Below are 22828 nucleotides of genomic sequence, written 5' to 3'. Positions count from 1 at the left end.
TTTTTAAGTAGCTGATCATCCATCCAGCCAAAGGCATTGATGTATTACTTGACACATGAGCTTGTATGCTGCACAATGACAGAGGGAAAAATCAAGGTACAATATATTTTCTTCATTTTATGCAGCACACAAATACATTAGAAAGAAAATGTTTTGTGGTTGTAAATATGATATATATAATGTGCTAAATGGGAAGAGTGAAATAAATCAATAGAAAGTTGAGACATGCCTGATTCAATTGTACTGAGACAAACCTACTATATTTTACAACAGATAATGGACCAGTGCTTTTACTATGAATCAACTTTTTTAAACCATTAGCACTATCAATTAACATTTTTTCCCTGTTCTGTACTATAAAAGTTAGCTTGCAAGCTCTTAAAGGCAGGGACCATGTCTACCTTTAAGTTTACATAGCCCCTAACTCAATAAAAAGTCTTGATTGGTACTCTGGAGTCTATGATATAACAATAATTAGGACCAATTTGAAAATGGCATTTATATTTTTGGGGGGTTTTGAAGTATTTATGTGTTCTTTTTTAAGCCAAATTTGCTTCCTGGGGCCCAGGGGAAAGGGAGGAGAAACATTTCTCATTTGCAGTCACCAGGGAGAGATTAGTAGGATAAATGGCACTGATTTTTTCACAGGGGACTAGAAAAATACTCAGAAGCAGATGCCACAGGTAAGTATAGGTTCTGCGCTGCTTTTGAAACTGGTATCTCTTTAAACTGGAACAATAGGACTGTTCATTTCCTAGGTTACTTTAGGTGATGTGTTAGGTCATTCAAGTTAAAGAGCATGGCACAAATAATGCAATAAAGTGGAGCCATGATAAATACCATGCTGACAGCACCAAATTAATATTACCTTCATTGAACTCGAGTAACCAAAACAACTTCCACATTCAGAGATAAAAGAATCACCCTGTCGGCAGTAACTCCAGGGCACATTGCTACGCTGTAGCAGCTGATGAATTCTAAAGCTGCCAAGCAAGAGTGGGAAAGGTTTCTTTTTGTTTAAGGAAAATGGCTTCCTTTGACTCTCTCATTTGGGGAAACCCCTTTTCAGTGTACCTTCCCCATCATCTTTTTGTTTCTGGGGGTATGTCTACACTACAGTACTAATTCAAACTAACTTAATTCAAATTAGTTCATTCGAACTAAGCTAATTCGAACTAGTGCTTCTAGACCTAAAAACTAATTTGAATTAGTGTTTTGCTAATTCAAAATAGCATGTCCACACTGAGTGGACCCTGAACCGAAGTTAAGGCTGGCCGGAAGCAGTGCCAGCAGAGCATCAGGTTAGGACTAAGGGTATGTCTACACTACCCCGCTAGTTTGAACTAGCGGGGTAATGTAGGCATACCGCAATTGCAAATGAAGCCCGGGATTTGAATTTCCCGGGCTTCATTTGCATAAGCGGGGCGCCGCCATTTTTAAATTCCCGCTCGTTCGAACCCCGTGCCGTGTGGCTACACGTGACACGAACTAGGTAGTTCGAGGCTTCCTAGTTCAAACTACCTAGTTCATGCCGCGTGTAGCCACGCGGCACGGGGTTCGAACGAGCGGGGATTTAAAAATGGTGGCGCCCCGCTTATGCAAATGAAGCCCAGGAAATTCAAATCCCGGGCTTCATTTGCAATTGCGGTATGCCTACATTACCCCGCTAGTTCGAACTAGCGGGGTAGTGTAGACATACCCTCAGAGTGTGGAGCTGCTGTCTCAGGCTAGCCGAGGGTTGTGCTTAAAGGGACCCAACCCCCACCCCGGACAGACAGTTCTCAGGGTTCCCCGCTTGCTTGTCTACCTCGATGAGGGACAGCAAAGCAGTCCTGTCTTGGAGTGCCCTGAGTGCCCACACTCGGCACATCACAGCACTCGGCCATCAGCCCGGCAGCACTTGCCACAGGCTGCCATCCGGGGGGAGGGGTGTCAATCGGGGGGCTGTCAGGATCCAGGAGACCCTGCAGGAGAGCTTCCACCCCAAGGAGCCCACAGAGCCACCCCAGTCCTCCCCATCGGGGGCTTGTGCCCCATTCCTCCCTCACCTCCTTCCACTTACCCCTCCATAGCCCCCCTTCCTGATGTAAAAAAAATAAAGGACACGTGTGTTCAAAAATAGAAACTCTCTTTATTTAACAAAACTAGGGGTGGGGGGGGAGATTAACCTCTGGGATATGATAGAGGTCTATAAAATCATGAGTGGTGTGGAGAGGGTGCATAAAGAAAAGTTACTGTGCTGGGCCCACATTAGAACTAAATATTAGGCCATATTTTAATCAATAACCTACAGGTAAAGATGTCACATTAGCAATGTCTGACACTATCTGAGGAAGGTACCCAGTCCAATCTTTTTCTCCTTCTCAGCACAGTTCTTAGAGGACAGATTTCAAATCACAATAGGACCATTCACCCTTCTTATATAGCAGAGGCATACATATATATTAATGAGTGAGGCAGATTAATTAGAAGTGTCTTTTTTGTAGACACAAACCTGCAATTACTTGTTACATATAGTACATTTCCCATCTATATATATTTAATATATGGAGATATACCTATCTCATAGAGCTGGAAGGGACCTTGAAAGGTCATTGAGTCCAGTCCCCTGCCTTCACAGCAGGACCAAGTACCATCCCTGACAGATTTGCCCCAGATCCCTAAATGGCCCCCTCAAGGATTGAGCTCACAACCCTAGGTTAACAGTACAATGCTCAAACCACTGACCTACCCTCACCCCATATCGTCTATAGATGAATGTCGAAGAAAAATAAAAGAAAAAAAAAGTGAAAAGAAAAAACACACATTGTGGATGGCACAATTTGGCCAGTCATCAGAATATTTCTGTTATATAGTTCAAACTCCTACCAGTGGTTCAATTAACTTGCAATATTTCCGTAATTGCTGCATTACTCAGACATGTATATATGAATATAATATACTATGCTTCTTTAATTGTTGTTGATTGTTTGTTTCTCTCAAATACCTAACTCATGAAAAAGAATTCAAGACCTGAGGCACATTAGTATAGTAAGTAAAAAACAGTGCATTCATTTAAACTATCTGGCCAGTCCCTATACAGTGAATATCATACTGGTAAGAGTTAATATATGAGATGGTGTTCAGAAAAATTCTGAAATATCATTTATGTCAGTTGTTGTTGTCAGCCTCCCAAACTTCACATTGTGCTGTGATAGTCTGATGATGAGTACTATCTAAAGCTGTGTCTACTCTACACACACTACAAAGAAAACCGCAATTTGCGTATCTTTTTCCACTTTTCTTCCGAAAGAGGCTTTTCCAGCATTTGGCCCATCTACACGGGGCCAAATGTCAGAAAAAAAACACTCTTTCAGAACATCCCTTCTTCCTCATAAAATGAAGTTTACAGGGATGCTAAAAAAATGCGTCTGCTTTTCCGAATATTTTTTTTTTTTGAAAAGCAAACGCATTCCCTGGATGTGGCAGAGCTTTTCCAGGATACCTCTGGTATCCCGGAAAAGCTCTGTAGTCTAGATGTCTCCTAAGTGTCAAACTACATGCAAACTTCCTCCTTCTGCCTAGTAGTCATCAAAATATATGCAGGTAATTCAAAGCACCTCAGAAACAGAAGAGTGGTTGTTTAAGTTTACTTACTCAAAACCTCATTTTTAAAAAATTCCCACTGAAATGAGCAGAAATATATATGTTAAAAACCAGCTAACCTTTCAGTAGCACCCACGCCAAATTAGACAGGCAACTCCATATTGCATTAATGAATCACAAGTAATATTGTGACTTGCATTATACCATATATTAATTATTAGTAACTCACTTTGTATTGTGCTAAACAATTACTCCTAGAAAGCAAGCAATCCATTTGTACAGCCCTGTAAAATTCTCATAATGTTTTTTTACAAGGCTAATTTCCTTTCTCAAATCGGCACATATTTTGTTTACAACCTTTTTTCTTAAGTTTTACAGGAAGAGATGCTCACCTTAAATCTCTCTAAATCAAGTAAACAGAAAAGCAATCTAGCTATTGATTCAAAAACACAAAATCACCAATAACTTTGAGCAGTCCAGTCCTAAGAGCACAAAGGCAGACACTTATAACCACATACCCATGATGAATTGAGGCCCTGTACATATAGAGGTTTCTACCCTTGCTCACTATACAAAATCAATTGTGATACATTTCAAAGTCACGAGTTTGCAAAGTGCTAAATTCTTGCAACTATAATCTGGCTCTGGCACTGCAGTACTGTTGACATACAATACCTGATCCAGTAAACTAGCTAGTCATCATGGCACCATCCCTTCTCCTGCTTGTTTACTATAAATGCAGGGCAGGATTCAGCCTGCTGCAAATATTTGCATGCCCAAAAACCTTGCTGTGGACTGTTTTCTTCACTCCCTCTCCTTGTTTATAAAGAACATAAATCCCACTAGTAACAGTTTCTCAGGAGATACGTGCCAAGCATGATATACACCGTACCATTTTCAGAATATTAATTACTAAGTGGATTGAAAGTAAATGTCAGTTTTATTTTATTTTTAATAGTGGCAAAATGTTCATTTAATTTTTTTGTAAGCTATTAGAGTTTAATGGCCATTCTATCAATGATTCTCTGCCTTTCCCTCTGCATATAGATAAAACAAGACATGTATATTTTACTTCTGTAGCCCTTTGCTGTCCTCTTTTAGTGATCTGAGAAGGTGTAGATATGTGTTTTTATGTGAGTACACCCCCAAATATATACATACACCAGAGGGGGAGGGGGACTTGAAATAACTCAAATCCCCACAGTGAAATCTTGGGTCTACTGAATTCCATGGGCTTTCTGCCATTGCTGATTTCAATGAGGTCAGAATTTCACTTCTGAACAATAGTCTTGAAATAACATTATATTATGGCAAGGCATCCCTTTCAACTTGTCAGCCTCAGCAACACTCTCTCTACTGCAGTGGTTTTCAACTCATTTCAGTCCACAGACCACCAGGCCAATCAAAAAATTTTTGTGGACTTTGGACAATGTTCCTGTGGACCACCAAAAAAGTCACCATGGACAATCAGTTGAGAACCACAGCTCTACTGTATGTGGGAAACCTAGAGTAAATCAGTCTTATTCCAGAGGGGTTCCCCCCCTCAGTCCGCTTTATTTTCAAAGTGGACCTCAGATTATATCCAAACACTAGTCTTCAGCCACTAAAAAGATACAGACTCATAACACAAAGAAAGACTAACTTCTCTTGCCTCCATGTTGCCTTATTATGCTGGCTTCTGAGCACCAGCCCTTACCCAAATACAATTAATTTGGTTTCTTCCTATAGGGTGGACAGCAGCTTTCTACCTACAAACTTTCCCTCATTATTGCAGTCTCTCTTCTCTTCTTTCTTACCAGAAAGGAGGTTTAAAATTGCATTTAAAAGCATTAATTGGACTCCAGTGTCTCTAGTTGTCCTGAGGTAACCTCTTTTCAGCAATTAAGGGAAAGAGTCTTTACCATTCTAGGAAGACATATCTGTCTTCCTCCTCTCTCTGATAGCTGTCTGGCCTGATTTTGTCATAATATACAGTACCAGAATGGTATGAGAAATATGGCAACATGACTTGTAATATGAAGCGTTATTTTCCTGTAATCCAAATGTCCTTCAGCATTTGCTGGTGGACAAGTATCATGACATATTGTTCTATTTCTGTGTGTGGAGGATAGCATTTATTCTGTTAGCAAATTAAAAAAAATGTACTTCACCTTTAAGGCTCTTTCAAGTCCTCTGTTATTGCAGTCAGTACTCAACAAATGCCCATGAAATGTTTGTGGTGGGATGGTTTGCTGTGCTTTAGCCAGAGCTGGAAAAGAATTCAAAGAAGTTCTTTTGGCCCATATTCAGGTTGAAAGTATGTTGCTTATATGCAGCATCTCAATTCTCTCCATGATTAACAAACCACATTTAGCATAGGTCTCTGCTGCTTTGAATATCTCTTGGGAAGAAGCAGCCATAATGCTCCCCTACTTCTCTCTTCCCCTTAGGAAACAAGATAGAACATTTTAAGTCCAGCACATCTGAAGCTCAGCAGGAATGAGAATGAACTTCATTCTACATTGGGGAGCACTTTGAGGAATTTTCTAGGGTTTTCTAGGCTGAAAGTAGGGTTTGGGAATTCTGAGGAAAACAGTCCCAACCCAGCTATTAGTAATAAGCATGATTTCTCTGGCACTCTCTCAGGAGAGTTAGGCCAGCCCACAGCATGATATATGCTTAAAAGGAAAGGTTTGTTTTCTGATCAGATAAACATTTAAGCATAAAGGAGGGAAAAAATAATAATCCTTTGTGTACATTCATTTAGAAAGTGCAAGCCCCAAAGCAGTTTTTTCCCTGTACAGTTATTTTGCTGGTATTAAATAGAATCAAGCATGTGCAAACCTTAAATTTAGATCATCAGCTATCACAACAGCTGAACTGTTCCATTAGGAGGCAGGTGCTGTTGATCATATACACATTTCTCTGCTCAGAGCTATGCTTGTGGACAGCATATACTGTACATTCCAGCCTCATGATGACACAGCTGTACTCCAGAGCCAAGAATTTCTGCATTCTGCACTGCGGATGTCACTTATCTACCGGGATTCCAAACACTCACGAACCACATTTAGAGCTGGCAATATCACTATTAGCTCTACTAAATGGAGTATTATATTCATTTATAGATGCTTCTTTTTAAACCCAGAACCCATCCCTTCCTTGAAAAATAGGGGGTCATAAACTTCATGCATAGGATATAAATATATGTAGAATGTTCATATTAATTTCCAGCAGATTCTTGAGACCTATCATGAACTGTGACTGACTTCTCACAGGAACTTAGCAATGGATCTTGTCCTTTGTTGTTTGAACTTGCCTTGATTAAAATAGGTGAGAGAGTATAAAGCAATCTAAGTCATTTCATATGAAAAGGAAGTGCATGCAATTCCCCAAGTATCAGTAATAAGAGAAATCTAGGAGAGAAATCAAGCTATGGAGATGAAGTACAGTTTCTCTACAGCAGAACTTACAGTAGCATTCTGGTGTCAAAAATGAAAGACAGCTTTAGGAGGTCTGGTTAAAGGTGTGATAGCTGCCCTTTAGCATACAGTTGCTTCTGCAGAGATTCTGGCAGGATTAGCGCTAGGTGTTTTGGCACTTCAAGCCACAGATTATTTTGTGTTCCAACCAGAAGTCAAAAAGGATCCTCTTTCTCTAAATCATTTTTGCTCTGTCCTTCCTCCAAGCCTGTTTGGTTTCTCATTTCTAGGCATGAACTTACCTTCTCTCTTGGGGTACGTCTACACTTGCTCCCTATCTCAAAATAGCTGAAATTGCTAAAGAAGAGCGGGATTTAAATATCCCACGCTTAATTAGCACAATCGCGTCCAGGCGCCATTTTGAAATCGCCTTATTGTGAAATAAGACGCCCAGTGTAGCAGCGTTATTTTGAGAGAAAACCCTTCTCTCTAAATAACTGTTACTCATTTTATCGAGATAGGGAGCAAGTGTAGACGTACCCCAGGATACTAGATCATCCTCCCAGTATCTCTGTGGGGAATAGTGGGGGAGATAGAAGTTATCACACCAATATTATCACCCCAAAGCTTTTTGAAATCAGAGATCTATGGAAGAGTATGTCTACACAGCAAAGTTATTTCAAAATAACAGCCGTTATTTTGAAATAACTGTACTAATGTCTACACAAGCCAACCGCTATTTCAAAATTAATTCAAAATAGCGGGGAGCTTATTTCAAACTTGGTAAACCTCATTCCATGAGGAATAGCACCTATTTCAAAACTGCTATTTTGAAATAAATGCTGTGTAGACGAATATTTCGAAATAAGGGGTGCACGACCCCACCCGGGACATCCTCCCGCACCCGGTCACTCTGCAGGCTGACCCAGAACCAGGAGGAGTACCAGGGCAGCACCTTGCGATACTGTGGGGCCTGCACCGCACCCTGAACTACTGGTTGCATGAAGTCCTGCAGTTCCGGCGGGAGAACTGGTGGGAGCTGCTTGCCCAGGGCCTTGCCATCTGTGATCACCTGCAGACCCTGGTGCACAGATTGCTGCCTCCTGCCACTTCAGCCCCTGCTGCCTCCCCAGCTACTGCTCCCCCTCCCACTCCTGCTCCCCCTCCTGCTTCTTCCTCCTTCACCTCCCCTACTTTCCCCTCCCCGCAGTGCTGGGAGACAGGTGGGATGACAAGATCCCCAACCCTGAGCTTCTCCTCCCCTTTCCTCCCCTTGCCTCTCCCTTCCAACTCTCTCCTCCCAGGCTTACCCCTCCCCATCCCACCCACTTGACTCCCCTCTCCCACCTTCATCCTCCCCCCCAGTTTTGTTCAATAAAGGGAGTTTGTTTTCTTCAACGTGTGTGTCTTTATTGTACATCAGGAAGGGGGGTTAGGGAGGAGTAAGTGGAAGGACATGAGGGTGGAATGAGGCACAAGCCCCCAGTGGGGCAGACCAGGGAGACTTTAGTCCACCTCCAGGTAGAAGCTCTCCTGATGGGCCTCCTAGATACGGACAGCCCCCTGATGGGTCTCCCAGCCGGCAGCCATGTGGGGCTGTGTGTATAGGCCAGCCAAGTGCTTGGCCTCTGCCAGCCAGATTGCCAGGAAAGCCTCCCCCTTTCTCTTGCACAAATTGTGCAGCACACAGCACGCCGCCACCACATGCACAATATTCCGCTCAGAGAGATCCAGGTGGATGAGGAGGCATCTAAAACGGGCCTTCAGCCGGCTGAAGGCACCCTCCACCATGATGCAGGCCCTTCCAAGCCTGGCATTAAATGCCTGTCAGAGGGTTGAGGTGTCCCATTGATGTCTGGACCAGCCCACATTGATGTCCACAAAGTGGCCCCAGTGGTCAGACACAGCCTGCAGGATGATGGAAAAGTATCCCTTGCGGTTGATGTAGAGGGAGGCCTGGTTTTCTGGGGCATGGATGGGGATGTGTGTCCCATCGATAGCCCCCCTGCAGTTGGGGAAGCCCAGGGTGCCAAAGCCCTCGATGACCATGTCGACTTTGGCAAGGTGGATGACTCTGCAGAGCAGCACTGTACTGATGGCATTGACCACCTGCAGAGGGACACACAAAACCGAGAGTCACTGAGGTGCCAGGGTGGCTGAGAGTGCTCCTTCACCACCACTGCCCCACGCCCCCACTCTCCAGGAGCAACTCCCCTGCAATCCTGGCCACCGTGGTCAGTTCTTAATGCGGGCGGGACAGAACAAACCCTCCCATGGAGGGGACTTGCACCACCTCCCCCCCTTTTCCCTAGGGCAGCCCATCCCCTCCTTATACCCCTCCTCCTGGCACAGTGGCCAGAGACTGTGCCTGCATGAGCACCACTCCAACAGTGGATCTCCTCACGCCGAACTGGTTTCTCATGGATCGGTTGCTATCCAGTGTGGAGAGCTTCCAGAGGGCGATGGCCACACACTTCTGGAGGGGAATGGTGGGCCTCATATGCGTGTCCCATCGTTGAAGAGCAGGGGTGAGCACTCGCAGAACTTCATGAAGGTGTCCTTCATCATGCTAAAGTTCTGGGTTCATTGTTGGTCTCCCCAGCACTCCAGGATGATGTGGTCCCACCAGTCGCTGCTAGTGTTCAGATGCCAGATATGGCAGGGCATGCTGGTGTCCAGGAGCTGCAGCTGTTCCTCCACATACCCCAGGAGGGTCCAGATGATGGCATAGTGGTTGGACTGCAGCAGATGCTGCTCCGGTTCCATGGTGCAGTGCTGTGGTGTCCCAAGTGAGGGCAACCAGAGCACACAGAGGAAAAAATGCTTTGCTGTCCCTCAGTGAGGTAGGCAAGCAAGCAGGGAAACCTGAGAACCGGCTGTCCAGGGGGCGTTCCTTTAAGCCCAGACATCACATAGCCTCAGGCTGCAGCCACACAAAGTAACTCCTGACCTGATGCCCTCCCGGAACCAGTTTCAGCTGGCCTTAAATGCGATTCAGCATCCAATCAGTGTGGACGCGCTATTTCGAAATCACAAAATGGTATTTCAAAATGCATTTTGTGTGTAGACGTGTTATTTCAAAATACAATATTTCAAAATAACTTTTTCAAAATTAGATATTTCAAAATAATGCTGTAGTGTAGACGTACCCGAAAAGAAAACTTTCCTTTTCTTCACACCTCTCCTCCCCACACTCACACTTGGGTTGCTCCAGAGGGAATAAAACTGTCTTGGGGACATACCAAAGAGCAAGCTTCTGGGGGGCTCAATGTCATCAGAAAGCACTGAAGAAGTTCTGTAGTAGGACTTCTTCGGGTGGGTGAAGAGGTCATTTAGGTGAATATGCTGCTCCACAAGCAATTTGTCTACTTCTGCTCCTGCAGCTATGAAATTTGGCTCAGGGAGTGGCCTTGCATGTGACCTGTCATCCTCCTGAATAGTTTGGCTTGAGTATAAGTTCCAGAAGGCCACATTCTGTACCCTGTGAGCTGGATACGGTTCTACAACAGTAACAGTTAAAATAGGAAGTAATAAGTGAGATGGCCATTATTAAATAGAAATGAGTGGCATACTGACAGGAGCTTTTCCATTTGTTTTCTTTGGGTTACAGGAAGAAAAGACCAAGGGGACCACGGTACTGAAAACAGCCAGTGGGAGAAAACACTGCATTTTAAATCAGGGCCACACAGACTTTATTCTAGAATACTTGTCAATCTTTTTGTTGAATTTGCCTTAAGGCCTAAATTCAGGAATTTTTTTTCTTCCACTGCAACAGCTGACTTCATAATCACTTCAAATGGGTCAAGAGATGTAGGAACATTCACTTGGATTCAATTTAAGCATTTGTCCTCAACCATTGAAATGGAAAGAGAATTCTGAACTCAGAAGTGGTCTATTCCAAATGTAAGTGTATTTAGAAGGATCCAGTCTACATACACATTCTGAGTGAGTAAGGATTTAAATGTTAGTAATATTTACATTATAGCATTGCAGTTCAGGCTCTAAATTGCTGTGGTAAAAGACCTTCTAATGAGAAGCTCTAATAATCTAACAATTGAGAAAAGTATACAGAATTATCTGCTGTAGACGGAATGAATAAATCATGACTAAAGCTTACAGAAATTGTTGTAACAGATATTAACTTTGAAAAAACTCTACTTTTTAAACCAGACAGTTTTATTATATTTTTTCCTTTTTGAAAGAGATACCTAAGCATTTAACTCATCCAACTGAATGACATGTCAAGCAGATCCTCAGGTGCACAAGGTCACTGAACAGAAAAATGAAGAAAAGCAATGAAACTATTAAACAAGCTCAAGTCTGCAAATAATGGCATATTATTATAGTGTTGAGAAAACATTATGTAACTACAAGTGAAAAACACCCAGGCTCTTTGTTAGTTTTTAGGAGGGATTCCAAGAGAGGATATTTCAGGCAGGAATTTTCTTTTCCACAAAGGTTTTTTCTTAAGGCACATGCAGTCTGGCAAAAACCCTCTGGAGCCCCCAGTATGCTAGGAACAGGTCATTTCTCACATCTTTACAGATTACTGAACCAATTATCAGCATGAATCCCCTTATGCTGAAATTCAAAATGGATGTCCATTACATTAAAAAATAGTTTTCTAAAAAGGTCCATCACTTGCTTTAATTACACTGCTTAGAGCAATAAAAGAGAGAGATTTGTTTGAAGTTTCATTCACTTTTCACCATTTTGTATTTCATTCATGGGCAGGGCAGATGTGCCTTTGTGATCTGATCCAGCACCCCAAGTCAGCCTATGTCTTTCCATTTGTTTTATTGGGCATTGCATCAGGCACTTAACAGAGCACCTTAACTGGCACAGTACAGAGACACGCCACCCCAGGGGAAGCAATGACAGAATTCACAGTGCTGTAGCCAATTCTGCTGACTTCTGTGTAGGGTGAGGTGCGTTGATGGCCCCACCTTTTCTCTAACCTTTTTTGGGTGCTTTGTACCCTGGGAGATATAAAGAAGAAACAGACCCTGAACTCTAAGGAGTACAGACTGTTTTAGAGCTCAAAAAAATGGACATGCAGTGCAATTCCACCTCTTCTGTGCAACCACAGAGGAACAGAGAACAATCTGACCCTTAGTTTGGACACTGAAACCAGGTTATTTGTACCCACTCCACACTATTCAGTCTTGATTGTTTTCATGACTTAAGTTTCCTTCTCTGATTCTCATAGGACCAGCACGATGGTTCAGTGTTTGGTTTGCCTCTGCTCAATTCACAACAAAAACATGGATTCTTTTTTTTTTTAAGTTGTCTCTATTCTGCTAAATTTTATAAAAACAAAAAAATTAAATATTTCTGGGACGAAATTATCACCCTTTACTTTCAAACCTTTGATGCTGAGTTCTGTGCATATTAAGATGACTCATTTTATAGTTAATATACTCTTCCAAAACATAGAAGTTCAGATATCAAGTCAAGTGTTCATAATATATAAACTCAAAACAATTGAAAATAGCAGAATATTTATCATGTTTTCCTGTCATTATACAATTTAGCGGGAATCATTTGCAATTCTGTACTTTCTCCATATATTTCAATAACATGTAAGCTCCTGAGTGTTTTAAATTTTCAGTTCCTACACTAATACGGATTTCTTCATTTGCATTGTCCAAAAAAGAAACACTATCAAATTTTTCAGAGGTTTGTTGTATGCTATTTTTATTAATGCCTGGGTGGGGAGTCACAAAGGAAAGCATTGTTTGTTTTAAACAATACCTCCATGATTCTTTTTTTCAACTGCTCGCTCTTCACTCATTCTTGACTGGCATGTTCCCAGCAACATCCATAACATCATGCAAAGATGTGCTATGCATCATATTTTTCCTAGATTTTACATAGAGTGTAGTGGTGTCTAAAATGGAAACTGCCATCCACAAATGCCAGTTTTCGAACATACAAAGTGTATGTTATATTTGACTCTTTAATACTAATGAGACTACTTTGCAGCTTTTTCTCCTTTTTTTTATTTCTGGGATAGCAGAAAAAGATGGCAGATACAAGTTGACTTTGGGGAATAACATTGCATAGGCTCACTGCATTCTCAGAGGAGAAGTGCTCTACATATTACATACAATCACTACCATTGAGGCTGGCATTTTTTATAAATGTATGTATTGATCCCTATGTCTTAACAAAAGAAGTAGAAATGCAATGTAAGTATTTAGTTTGGGAAAGCTGTTTTAGGCCACATTCAATTGTTAATATAGCTACAGTTGACTTTTAGAAAGAGATTTTGGAGCTTGAGAAAGTTGTAAAACTGACAACACTGGAAAATAAATTCTCTGGGCTCTGATTCAGCAATGTGCTCAAAGTACATGCTTAACCTTAAGCTTCTGAGTAGACCCAGTTATTTAACGGATAAGACTGCTCACATGTTTGATGTTTAAGTGCTTCGCCAGACTGGGGCTACATCTAGACTGCAAGCTTCTTTTGGAAGATGCTTTTCCAAAAGAGATCTTCCGAAAAAACTTTCTCCAAAAGAGAGTGTATACACATTGAAAAAAGTGATCTACTTTTTGAAAAGATAGTGTCCACATTGAATGGACATTATCTCACATTTAAGCTGCGATTACTCTGGACAGAGTGGCCACCAAAGCACCTGTGCTTTTATCCTCTTTCCTCTTCTTTCGAAAGAACTTCTTCTTCCCCGTCCACACACGCCTTTTTCCAAAAAAGCTCTTTCATAAAAAGGCTTCTTCCTCATAAAAAAGAGATTTACCAATGTCAGAAAAACCCCTCTGTTCTTTCTTTTTTTTTTCTCAAAAGAATGTGATTGCAGTGTGTACGTAAGTGAAGTTTAAAACTCTTTAGACATAGCCTGGGTCCCCAACTGACAGGCAAAGCGCTGACAATAGCAGTATAGGTTTTCTCCTCATCATCTGTTAATATCCCCCAATCCTGACACAAAGGGACAGTGATCACAAGAAAAATTGAAGTTCATTTTTCATGCCAAAACTGCTAGCAATAGTGCCTACTGGTACCAATTGTCACTGTGTTTGGGATGCAGAAGCTTTTCCATTAAGAAGGACAATGGAGATCACGAACACATTTGCACATAAGTCACCAAACAGTTGTCAGCTGCTGGAAACCCATTCATGCTTCCCTCAGAACAACCAGATCCAATGGGACTTGACTTTGACAAACAGCCAGTTATTGTGCCTTTTCAAGTTTCCAGTTCAAATTGACCTGAGATCTCCTTGTAGTTATTTCTAGGAACAGTTGAATCTATACTTGCAGCATGCTTTTTTAAGGGCTTGTTGACAGTTCAAGGTGGGCTACCTAAGACTCTTGCCAAAATCTGGCTCAAGTCAGTGCTATTATTTGATATTTTTATTATAGTAGCAACAAGGAGCCTTGTCAGGATCAGGGCTCCACTGTGCTAAGTGCTGCATAAACCCCTGCCTTATTCAATACACAGGCTATCCGTATACTTACATATGGGAGATTTTCAGACAGCACAAATGGTATCTAGATGGCACACTCTGAAATTTGCACTGCACATACTGTTGCCCCTTGGCTGAGCAGTGAGGCAATATCTGAAATCTTGCCCTGTTATATCCATTAGGAGGAGACAATTATATGAACCAGGTATATTCTTTGGTTTAATCCCGTTTGTTTACACAGAACATTCACAAAGTTCGGTTTCCCTGGACACAATCAAAACAGATGACAGCAGGCACTTTCCTTGCTTACAGTTGCCAAAGTTGTCTTTCCAGTGAGCTCCCAACCCCAAGGAGCTTTGTGTCTCTGCACTCTGTCAGGGTCACCCCCTAACAACTGTTTCTCTTGTTGTCTGCCCATTTTTTACTTTCTTCCTCTCACACACCTAGGCTATGTTTACACTGCATCCTTTTTGCGCAAAAAATATGCAAATGAGGCGAAGCGTGGAATACCGCCGTGCCTCATTTGCATAATTAATGAGGATCCATTTTTGTGCAAGAGGCTTTTGCTCAAAAAGGAGCTGTCTACATGGCTCCTTTTTGTGCAAAAACCCCTCTTGCACAAGAGCCGTTCCTCTGCATTTTTTTCAGACATGTAAACGACTCCTTTTTGCGCAAAAGCCTCTTGCTCAAAAATGGAGCCTCATTAATTATGCAAATGAGGCATGGTGATAGTCCATGCTTCACCTCATTTGCATATTTGTTGCGCAAAATGGGGGCAGTGTAGACTTAGCCCTAGGATGCTTCTACACTGCACTATTATTCCAGAATAATGACTGTTCTTCTGGAAAAACAATATTAGCATTCACAGAGCAATTACATTGTTTCAAAAGAAACACAAAATAATGGAGGGCTTTTTCCGGTGAACCTAATTTCACAAGGAATAAGGCCTCTTCTGAAAAAGCTCTTTTGGAAGAGAGGGTGTATGGACACTCCACCGCTGCTATGTCGAAATAGTTCCTCCCCCGGGCCATTCTAAGTTATTCCTCTCTAGTGCTTTCAGGGGCTCTAAATCAAGATAGCATGTCCACATTAGGGGAGCCTGCCTCTGACTAATTTTGAGGCTTACCTGTATCCCTGTGTAGATGCTCCATTTCGAAATAAACTTGCACTGTAGACATACCTGTAGATTCAGCCAAATCCCTTAGCCCCTGTATTTGCAACCAGTCACAGAGTATCTCCTGTTCTCCCTAGATTAGTTCTTCCCAGGTCTTGTCATAAAAAGGGACTGAATTGCTTCTTCCCTTTAACTTGAATGAAGGATGCTTAGCACACCCATCAATGTTAACCAGGTCTATGATTGCCTAATGATCAAAGATCCTCTTGATGGCAGCTATTAACACTTTATAGCATAACAATATGGTAAAACTCCTCCTAAACAGTAAGAGTTAGGACCAACAAATTCAGTAGACAGCTTCCTCATGTGCCTGGAATGGGATTGTTTCTCAATAACCCTTACAGAAAAGAGATAAATTAGAGAAATGTGGAATAGTGCTCTGTTTTGGAACAACTAAATTCATGCTTAAGGTTTGAAAACTATAAGACAATATTATTGGAAACCAAATTGAATACAGTCCTTTTTTATTACAACATATCAAATGATAAGACTTTATAGGGATGAAGAAAAGATATACTTGATAGTATTCCCATTTTGAAAATTTACTAAAATTAACTTCATAAAAATAACACTGTACTTTTTAAAAAATACAATCATTTCAATAAAGCCTGTACATTTTCTTTTTATTCCCCCCCCCCAAATTGAGTTAAGAATCCAAGTAGTGCTCAGTAAATCTATTACAAAGTGTGTACATGATATGATTATATGAAATTTAATATATTTCTTGACATTATACAAATGACATTATATAAATATAACTTTATTCCTCACAAGATCTCACAATACAGCTGCTTTCAGAAACCCCAAATTTCCTTTTCTTAAAAATTCACAAAAGAAATCTACTCTGTGGGCCAAAGTTTTAGATTTAGGTGTATTGTTTATCTCTAAAAAAAATTGCATATGCACACAAAATGGAGAAAAGTATTATCTAAATTCTCATTTCCATGTATAAATATAAACACTGCAAGAAAATATATTCAAGCCCATTTTTGTGGCCCAGCTTAGTTGCTTAAGCAGTTGAACACACACAGTTACCATAGACTTCAGTGGGATCTGAATTTCTCAGCTCTTCTTAGAATCAGGTCTATTGTTTGCTCAGCAGCTATGAACTGTGAAAACAAAAGGTGAACAACCGTAGAGAAAATTCCACCTGTGCTTGTGCTCTGTAGTAAGGGAGGAACTAAAATACAAACAGAATGTACTTGGAATTAATTTGTTATAATTCCTTTAATGGTGCAGTGTCTAACAGTTAATATAATACGGAAGTGTTGTTAGATGATAAACTAATATTTGCTTGCAGGTCAAACCTATACACATATGCAAACAAAAACAGGCTAAGCTGACGTGCTTCATTCATCTGCATTGTGTTGCATGAGTATGTTCCAGGATGTCTAGTGGGCAGTTACTGAGCTTTGTTATGTACCACAAATGTTTCCTAACATAGTATAACTTTGGGTCAAGTTTGCTATGCTAGCCATGTTTTGCTTTTAATGCTTAAATTAATGGCTCTTTAAATATTGACTGAGGGAGTAGTGCAGGAAAGGGAGTTTAGTCATTGCAAGAGAATGAAATTAGGAATAATGTGGACAGCTCTAAATTGCATGATCTGTGCATAGGACAAAATTATTTCATGGATATAGGATTAGCAGATTGTATTTTCTTTGCATTGAATCTAAAAGAAAACTTGCTAAAACTAGAATGTAGCATAAAGGGACACAAATAAAGTCATCTTTTGAAATACTGTACCCCCTGCTCACTATGCTCGCCAACCCCTTTGTCTCTGGAGGTAGGCAGGATCGGCTCTCGCCCCAGCTGCTAGGGAGGGAAGGGTCATGGCCGCAGCCAGCCCTAGCCTCTCACCTCTCCCCAGCCGCCAGGGAGGGGAGGACCGGGACCACAGCCAGTCCTGGCCTCTTGACCCTCCCACCCCTCCCCTGCTGCAGGACGCCAGAGTAGGGCTGGGGTGGCACAGACTGCATAGGCCATGGTCTCTCAGCTGTGGGAGGAGGGCTGGGGCTGAGCCACCAACAGCATCTAGGGCTTTCCCCCGGCCATTATGGAGGGAAGGGGAGGACTGGCCAGGCCGAGGAGTGGGTGGGGCTTGATCCTGTGGATGCAGTGTGACGTGATGATGTCACTCTGTCATCCAACAGGAAAAGTTTTTTTATATAGAGAGACTTTCCAATGATCCTAACAAGATGTCAATTATTATTAATTTGTTTACATCTTATTCAGCATATCAATTCAATTTTTAAAAAATATGTACATATCCATCTGAATGAGATTTGACTTGGTGGTGGTCAGCAGCGGAGACAGCCAAAATGGGAGACATAAGAAAGGATCTGAAAGAGGAGACAGAAGCTGCATGATATATATATAAGAGCACCGAGATCAATCCAGGTGTAGAAAATCCATACAAATATGTATATGGACCTAATCCAGCAAAGTACTTTAAATCCATGCTTATCCTTAAACACATTAATAGTCTCATTGGCCACAATAGAACTATTTGTGCCCCTAAAGTTTATTCACATCCCCATAAAATCCAAGTTCAGTGATGCACACATACAATCTTGTCTGTGTGGACCCAGAAAGCAATAAACATTTCTATTTCTAACATTTCACAGCCCAATTATAAAATGTTTCAGAGTGCTGACAATTTTCAAGCCAAACCTTTGATAGAGTGTATAAACCCAGTGGGCCATCTTACTGGCTGGTACATCAGATAAAGCTCCCACTTAGAGCAGAACTTCTTTCTTTCTTCAGGGATGGCTTTGTTTCTCAAAACCAGAACTGTCCAACATAAATCCAACAGGCAATGTAGGCCTTTTTCTTTGTCCCAGACTGGTCTCATGAAAGAGCTTGTCTGGTCCCAGTTGCTCTCTCTTCTCACTAAGCAGCTTGTTGGAGATTTTTTAGACCAAGTGACTTGCATAGTCTCATCTGATCCCTGGCCTCAAAACCATCACTCGGTATGTTAGTCATAGGTATGGCAAACTAAAGTCCCGTAAACGGCCAATCCACACTCGAACACAGTAATTTTCAAAGTATGGGTCATGGAATGTCAGGCTCTGGGTTGCTTTGCTGTAGTGACTGAGGAGTGCTAAGGCAAGTTGCTTGCCTCTCCTGGCACCATGGACCATACTGAGCCCCAGAAGTGGCCAGAAGCTCTGAGGTAAGCGAAGCCATGGGACTCTGTCCACTGCTTCTGCCCCAAGCCCCAGCTTGCACTTCCATTGGCTGCTTCTTAGTTAATGGGAGCTGGAGGCATGGTGCCTGAGAGTGAGAGCAGCATGCAGAGCTGCTTGCATGCATCCACCTAGGGGTCATATGTGCTGCTGGGGGCTTCCAGGACACAGTGTCGTCCACAGTGCAAGGGTAGGCAGGAAGTCTGTCGTAGCACCCCCAGTGTGCCACTGACTGGGAGCCTGGAGAGAAGTAAGCCTGCTCCTCACCCTCATCCCAGACCTGAGCCCTCCCAAACCCAGAGCCCCATCCTGCATCACAAACCTCTTATCCCTGGCCCCATCCACAGCCCATACACTAATAAAAAGAAATAATTATGTTGGGTCAAGGGCATACACAAATTTCTTTAGCTGGGTCATTGAGAAAAAAAGTTTGAAACCCACTGCTCTTATAGGTGGATCCATGTTTCTAGAGGGTTCAATAGGAGATAGGATACATAGATAGGTACCATGGTGTGAAGTGGTCACAATGAGATAAGTGATAGATGGCTTTCATGGATTGGGTATCATGCGATCTATCAAAGGAGAGATTTCAGATGTGCTATTTTACTCCTAACATCCTGTGCGTAACTAAAGAGAGAAGTTTTCTGTGTATTAGTAAAGTTATTAAAATTTGGTAGCTTACCTTTGCAAGTAACCTTTAAGAACACAGCTGTTTTATTCAGTCAAAATAGGGATGTTTGAGTGTAAACAACTGGATAACCGATAAGCAAATGCTCATTAGTTAATAGCGTCATTTACACTCAGAGAAGCCTCCTGCCTCCCTGGGAGTAAGGTTGGCAAGGGCCGCCAGTTCTGCTCCTGGGGAGCCCACAGCACATGTAACCATGTAACTGTTGAGATTTTCAGCAGTTACGTACTTACCCTACTACACAATTTTTAACATCCCTAAATCAAAATGTTGCTCCCAGTTTTGTTAGAATAGACTATCATGCCAATATATAAGAACGATAATACAACTTTGCACGAGTTTTGCATAATTTAAACAGGAAAAAAACACAAAGCAGTTTGATTTCTCAGTTAAACTGATGTAAAAATGAGTGACTTCATGGAAATCAAAGGAGTAAAATGGTGTAAAAGGGATGTAGTCAGAACAGTCAGTCTCTAGGTCACTATAGCAGGACAGTTTTACCTTGGATTGTCATTCAAGGGTATGCAAAAAATAGAATGCAGAATAAATTATTATAACCAGAATCACAGGACAATTCATAACAGGATACAGGAAAGATCTTTATACACTAGATCAATTAAAGAAAAGCTTAACTATATTGTCACCCATGGGCTTGCATATACAAACATCATGATGAATTAATTATATTTCACAATAATCTGAGTTCTATGACTGCAGGTAAATGTGTTAACTTGATTCATTTAATGCATTTACTATACAAAGTTATTATACACAAGTGCTTGTAAATTAATCTGCAGCCTCTATTTCTGTGAGCAGACAAGGGATTTTCTGAAGGTAATTTTGCTGTCTCACCCACACTCACATGAGTGCAAGCAGGGGAGCTTTCAACATATTTTTTGTTTCCTGAGTGCAAGGCAAATAGAAGCACATTGGTCTCGGTGGCCATGCGTTCCTCACTGCTGCCCCTCCAGCTTTGACGCAGACAAGGAAGGGAGGGAACACAAATAGTTTGCTTACCAGAAGCCCCATGCACAGGAAAGGGCTATGAGGTTTCCTCAGCCTATTAGCTGTTACCTTTACTGGAAAGCCTTTGGGGAGGTGGGGGAAAACACAGGTAGGAGGAGTCACCACTGCTGCAGCAGCCTGGGCAGAATCTTGTGGTGAGGCAGTGAATGAAATTTCTTTGCAGAGCAAATGTTTTTTCCCTGAAGTGCATGGTTATCATCAGTCTCAAGATGATCAATCTCAAGATGTAAAGGCTCATCTTATGTACATTCTAGGAATTCAGAATCGGTTCCTGCCAATGACAGAAGGCCCGTCAGCCTGCAAAAAAGAGGGGGAAAAAACCCTCCGAATATGTAGCCTATTAGGAAGAGAGGAAGTTGCAAGATATTAAACTCAGCTTCAGATACCATTTGGTGGGGAAGAACTAGCTGTGGCAGTAGAATGCTGACTAATTTATTTCCCTTGAGAAATTCAGGAAAGAAATACATCACTCACATGCCAAATACATCACTCAAATCAGGACAGGAGCCAAGAGCATTTTGACATCAGCAAGTTCAGCCCCAAAAAGAAAGCCTTCACAGAGCTAAATAGTAAATCCTCTAGCCAATCTCTGGGGTGCAGGTGATAGACTCTAAAGGAAATCCTATGCCATAATGAGGATTTCTGTGCAGAATCTGGGGGTGGGGGGGAGGGGAGGATGGGAGCAAGAAAATGGTGGCTCCAGCAGAGAGTTGAAAGGCCCTCACACATCCCCTCTCACAAGTCTATCAAATTTCTGCTTCTTAGAGAGTGTGAACATCAAGTAAAAAGAATATGGGGAGTGAGAGAAAATTGTGTGAAGTCATAGGACTACTCTACACTACATGTGGGATGAAGATGCTCTATGCCCACAAAAGAGAGCACTCCTGATGGCACAATCAAACCACCTTCACAAGAGGTGACAGCTATGTTGGCACGAGAAACTCTCCCACTGACATAGTATTTAGCTGTCCACATCAGTGCTTAGGTTGATGTAACTTGCATCATTCAGGAAGTGGCTTATTCCCACCCTTCAGTGACATACATTATGCCATCATAACCGCAGCGCAGACAAGACCACATAAAGTCTTCAGTGACAGTGAGGGTAAGTTAGCCCCTTGGACAAATTTCTCCCCTTCTCTCCACCTTACTTCCACACATATTAAAATCAATTGAACTATCTTTTGAGCTTATAGTACCTCAGGAGAGGTGACATTGATCTTAGGCAGTGAGGTAAGCAAAGGTTATTTTTCTTGACAGTTACTCAGACTGAGGTACATAGGGGTTTTGTCACATCACAGAAATCTGGTGAGAAATCAGAGCATGTCACTGTCGATAGCAGGTTGGTGGAGGAGATCTCAGCCCACACACCTGAGCCAACCCCCTTGATTTTGATCAGCACCAACCCCTTCTGAGGAAGCACAAAGGGAATCCAGGAATGGACATGACTCTCAGCAATAAAGCAATGTTTTTATCCAAGCAGGGCAAATCCTTAGTCCATTCCAGGGAACAACAGCATGCAAGTTCAACAGCAGGCTAAATAGTGGGCACAATTCTATAGGGAACACAAGGACACTCGTATGGAAATGTAGGGTATGTCTACACTACAAAGTTAGTTCGAACTAACAGACGTTAGTTCGAACTAACTTTCATAGGCGCTACACTAGCGCTCCATTAATTCGAATTTAATTCGAACTAACGGAGCGCTTAGTTCGAACTAGGTAATCCTCATTCCACGAGGATTAAGCCTAGTTCGAATTTACTAGTTCGAATTAAGGGCTGTGTAGCCCCTTAATTCGAACTAGTGGGAGGCTAGCCCTCCCCAGCTTGCCCTGGTGGCCACTCTGGCCAACACCAGGGAAACTCTACTGCCCCCTTCCCGGCCCAGGAGCCCTTAAAGGGCCACGGGCTGGCTACACAGTTTGTGCTAGTTGCAAGTCTGCCAGCACCCGTGCCAACACACCCAGCAGCTGACACCCCATGAGCCAGCCATCCAATGACACCCAGCCCTCCCCCTCTTGCTGGGACCAGCCTGGCGGCTCCCAGGACCCTGCCCGGGACCGCAAGAGGCGGGCGCCCGCGTGGTCTAGTGCGGAGATCGTGGACCTCATTGAGGTTTGGGGGGAAGCCTCCAATGTCCACGATCTCCACACTAGCCACAGGAATGTGGCAGTCTACAGCCAGGGGCCACCAGCACAGCCGGGAGCAGGTGCGCTGGAAAATCAAGGACCTGCGGCAGTCCTACTCCCGGGCCTGCCTGCCAGGGGCCGACCCAGAGGCGTGCCCCCACTTCCAGGCTCTGGACCGCCTCCTAGGGGCTCATGCCGTCCCTGCCCCCCGGGATGTGA

The sequence above is a fragment of the Pelodiscus sinensis genome, chromosome 6 (genome assembly GCF_049634645.1).
Source record: "Pelodiscus sinensis isolate JC-2024 chromosome 6, ASM4963464v1, whole genome shotgun sequence".
Taxonomy (NCBI): Eukaryota; Metazoa; Chordata; order Testudines; family Trionychidae; genus Pelodiscus; species Pelodiscus sinensis.
This window is presented reverse-complemented; position numbering follows the sequence as displayed.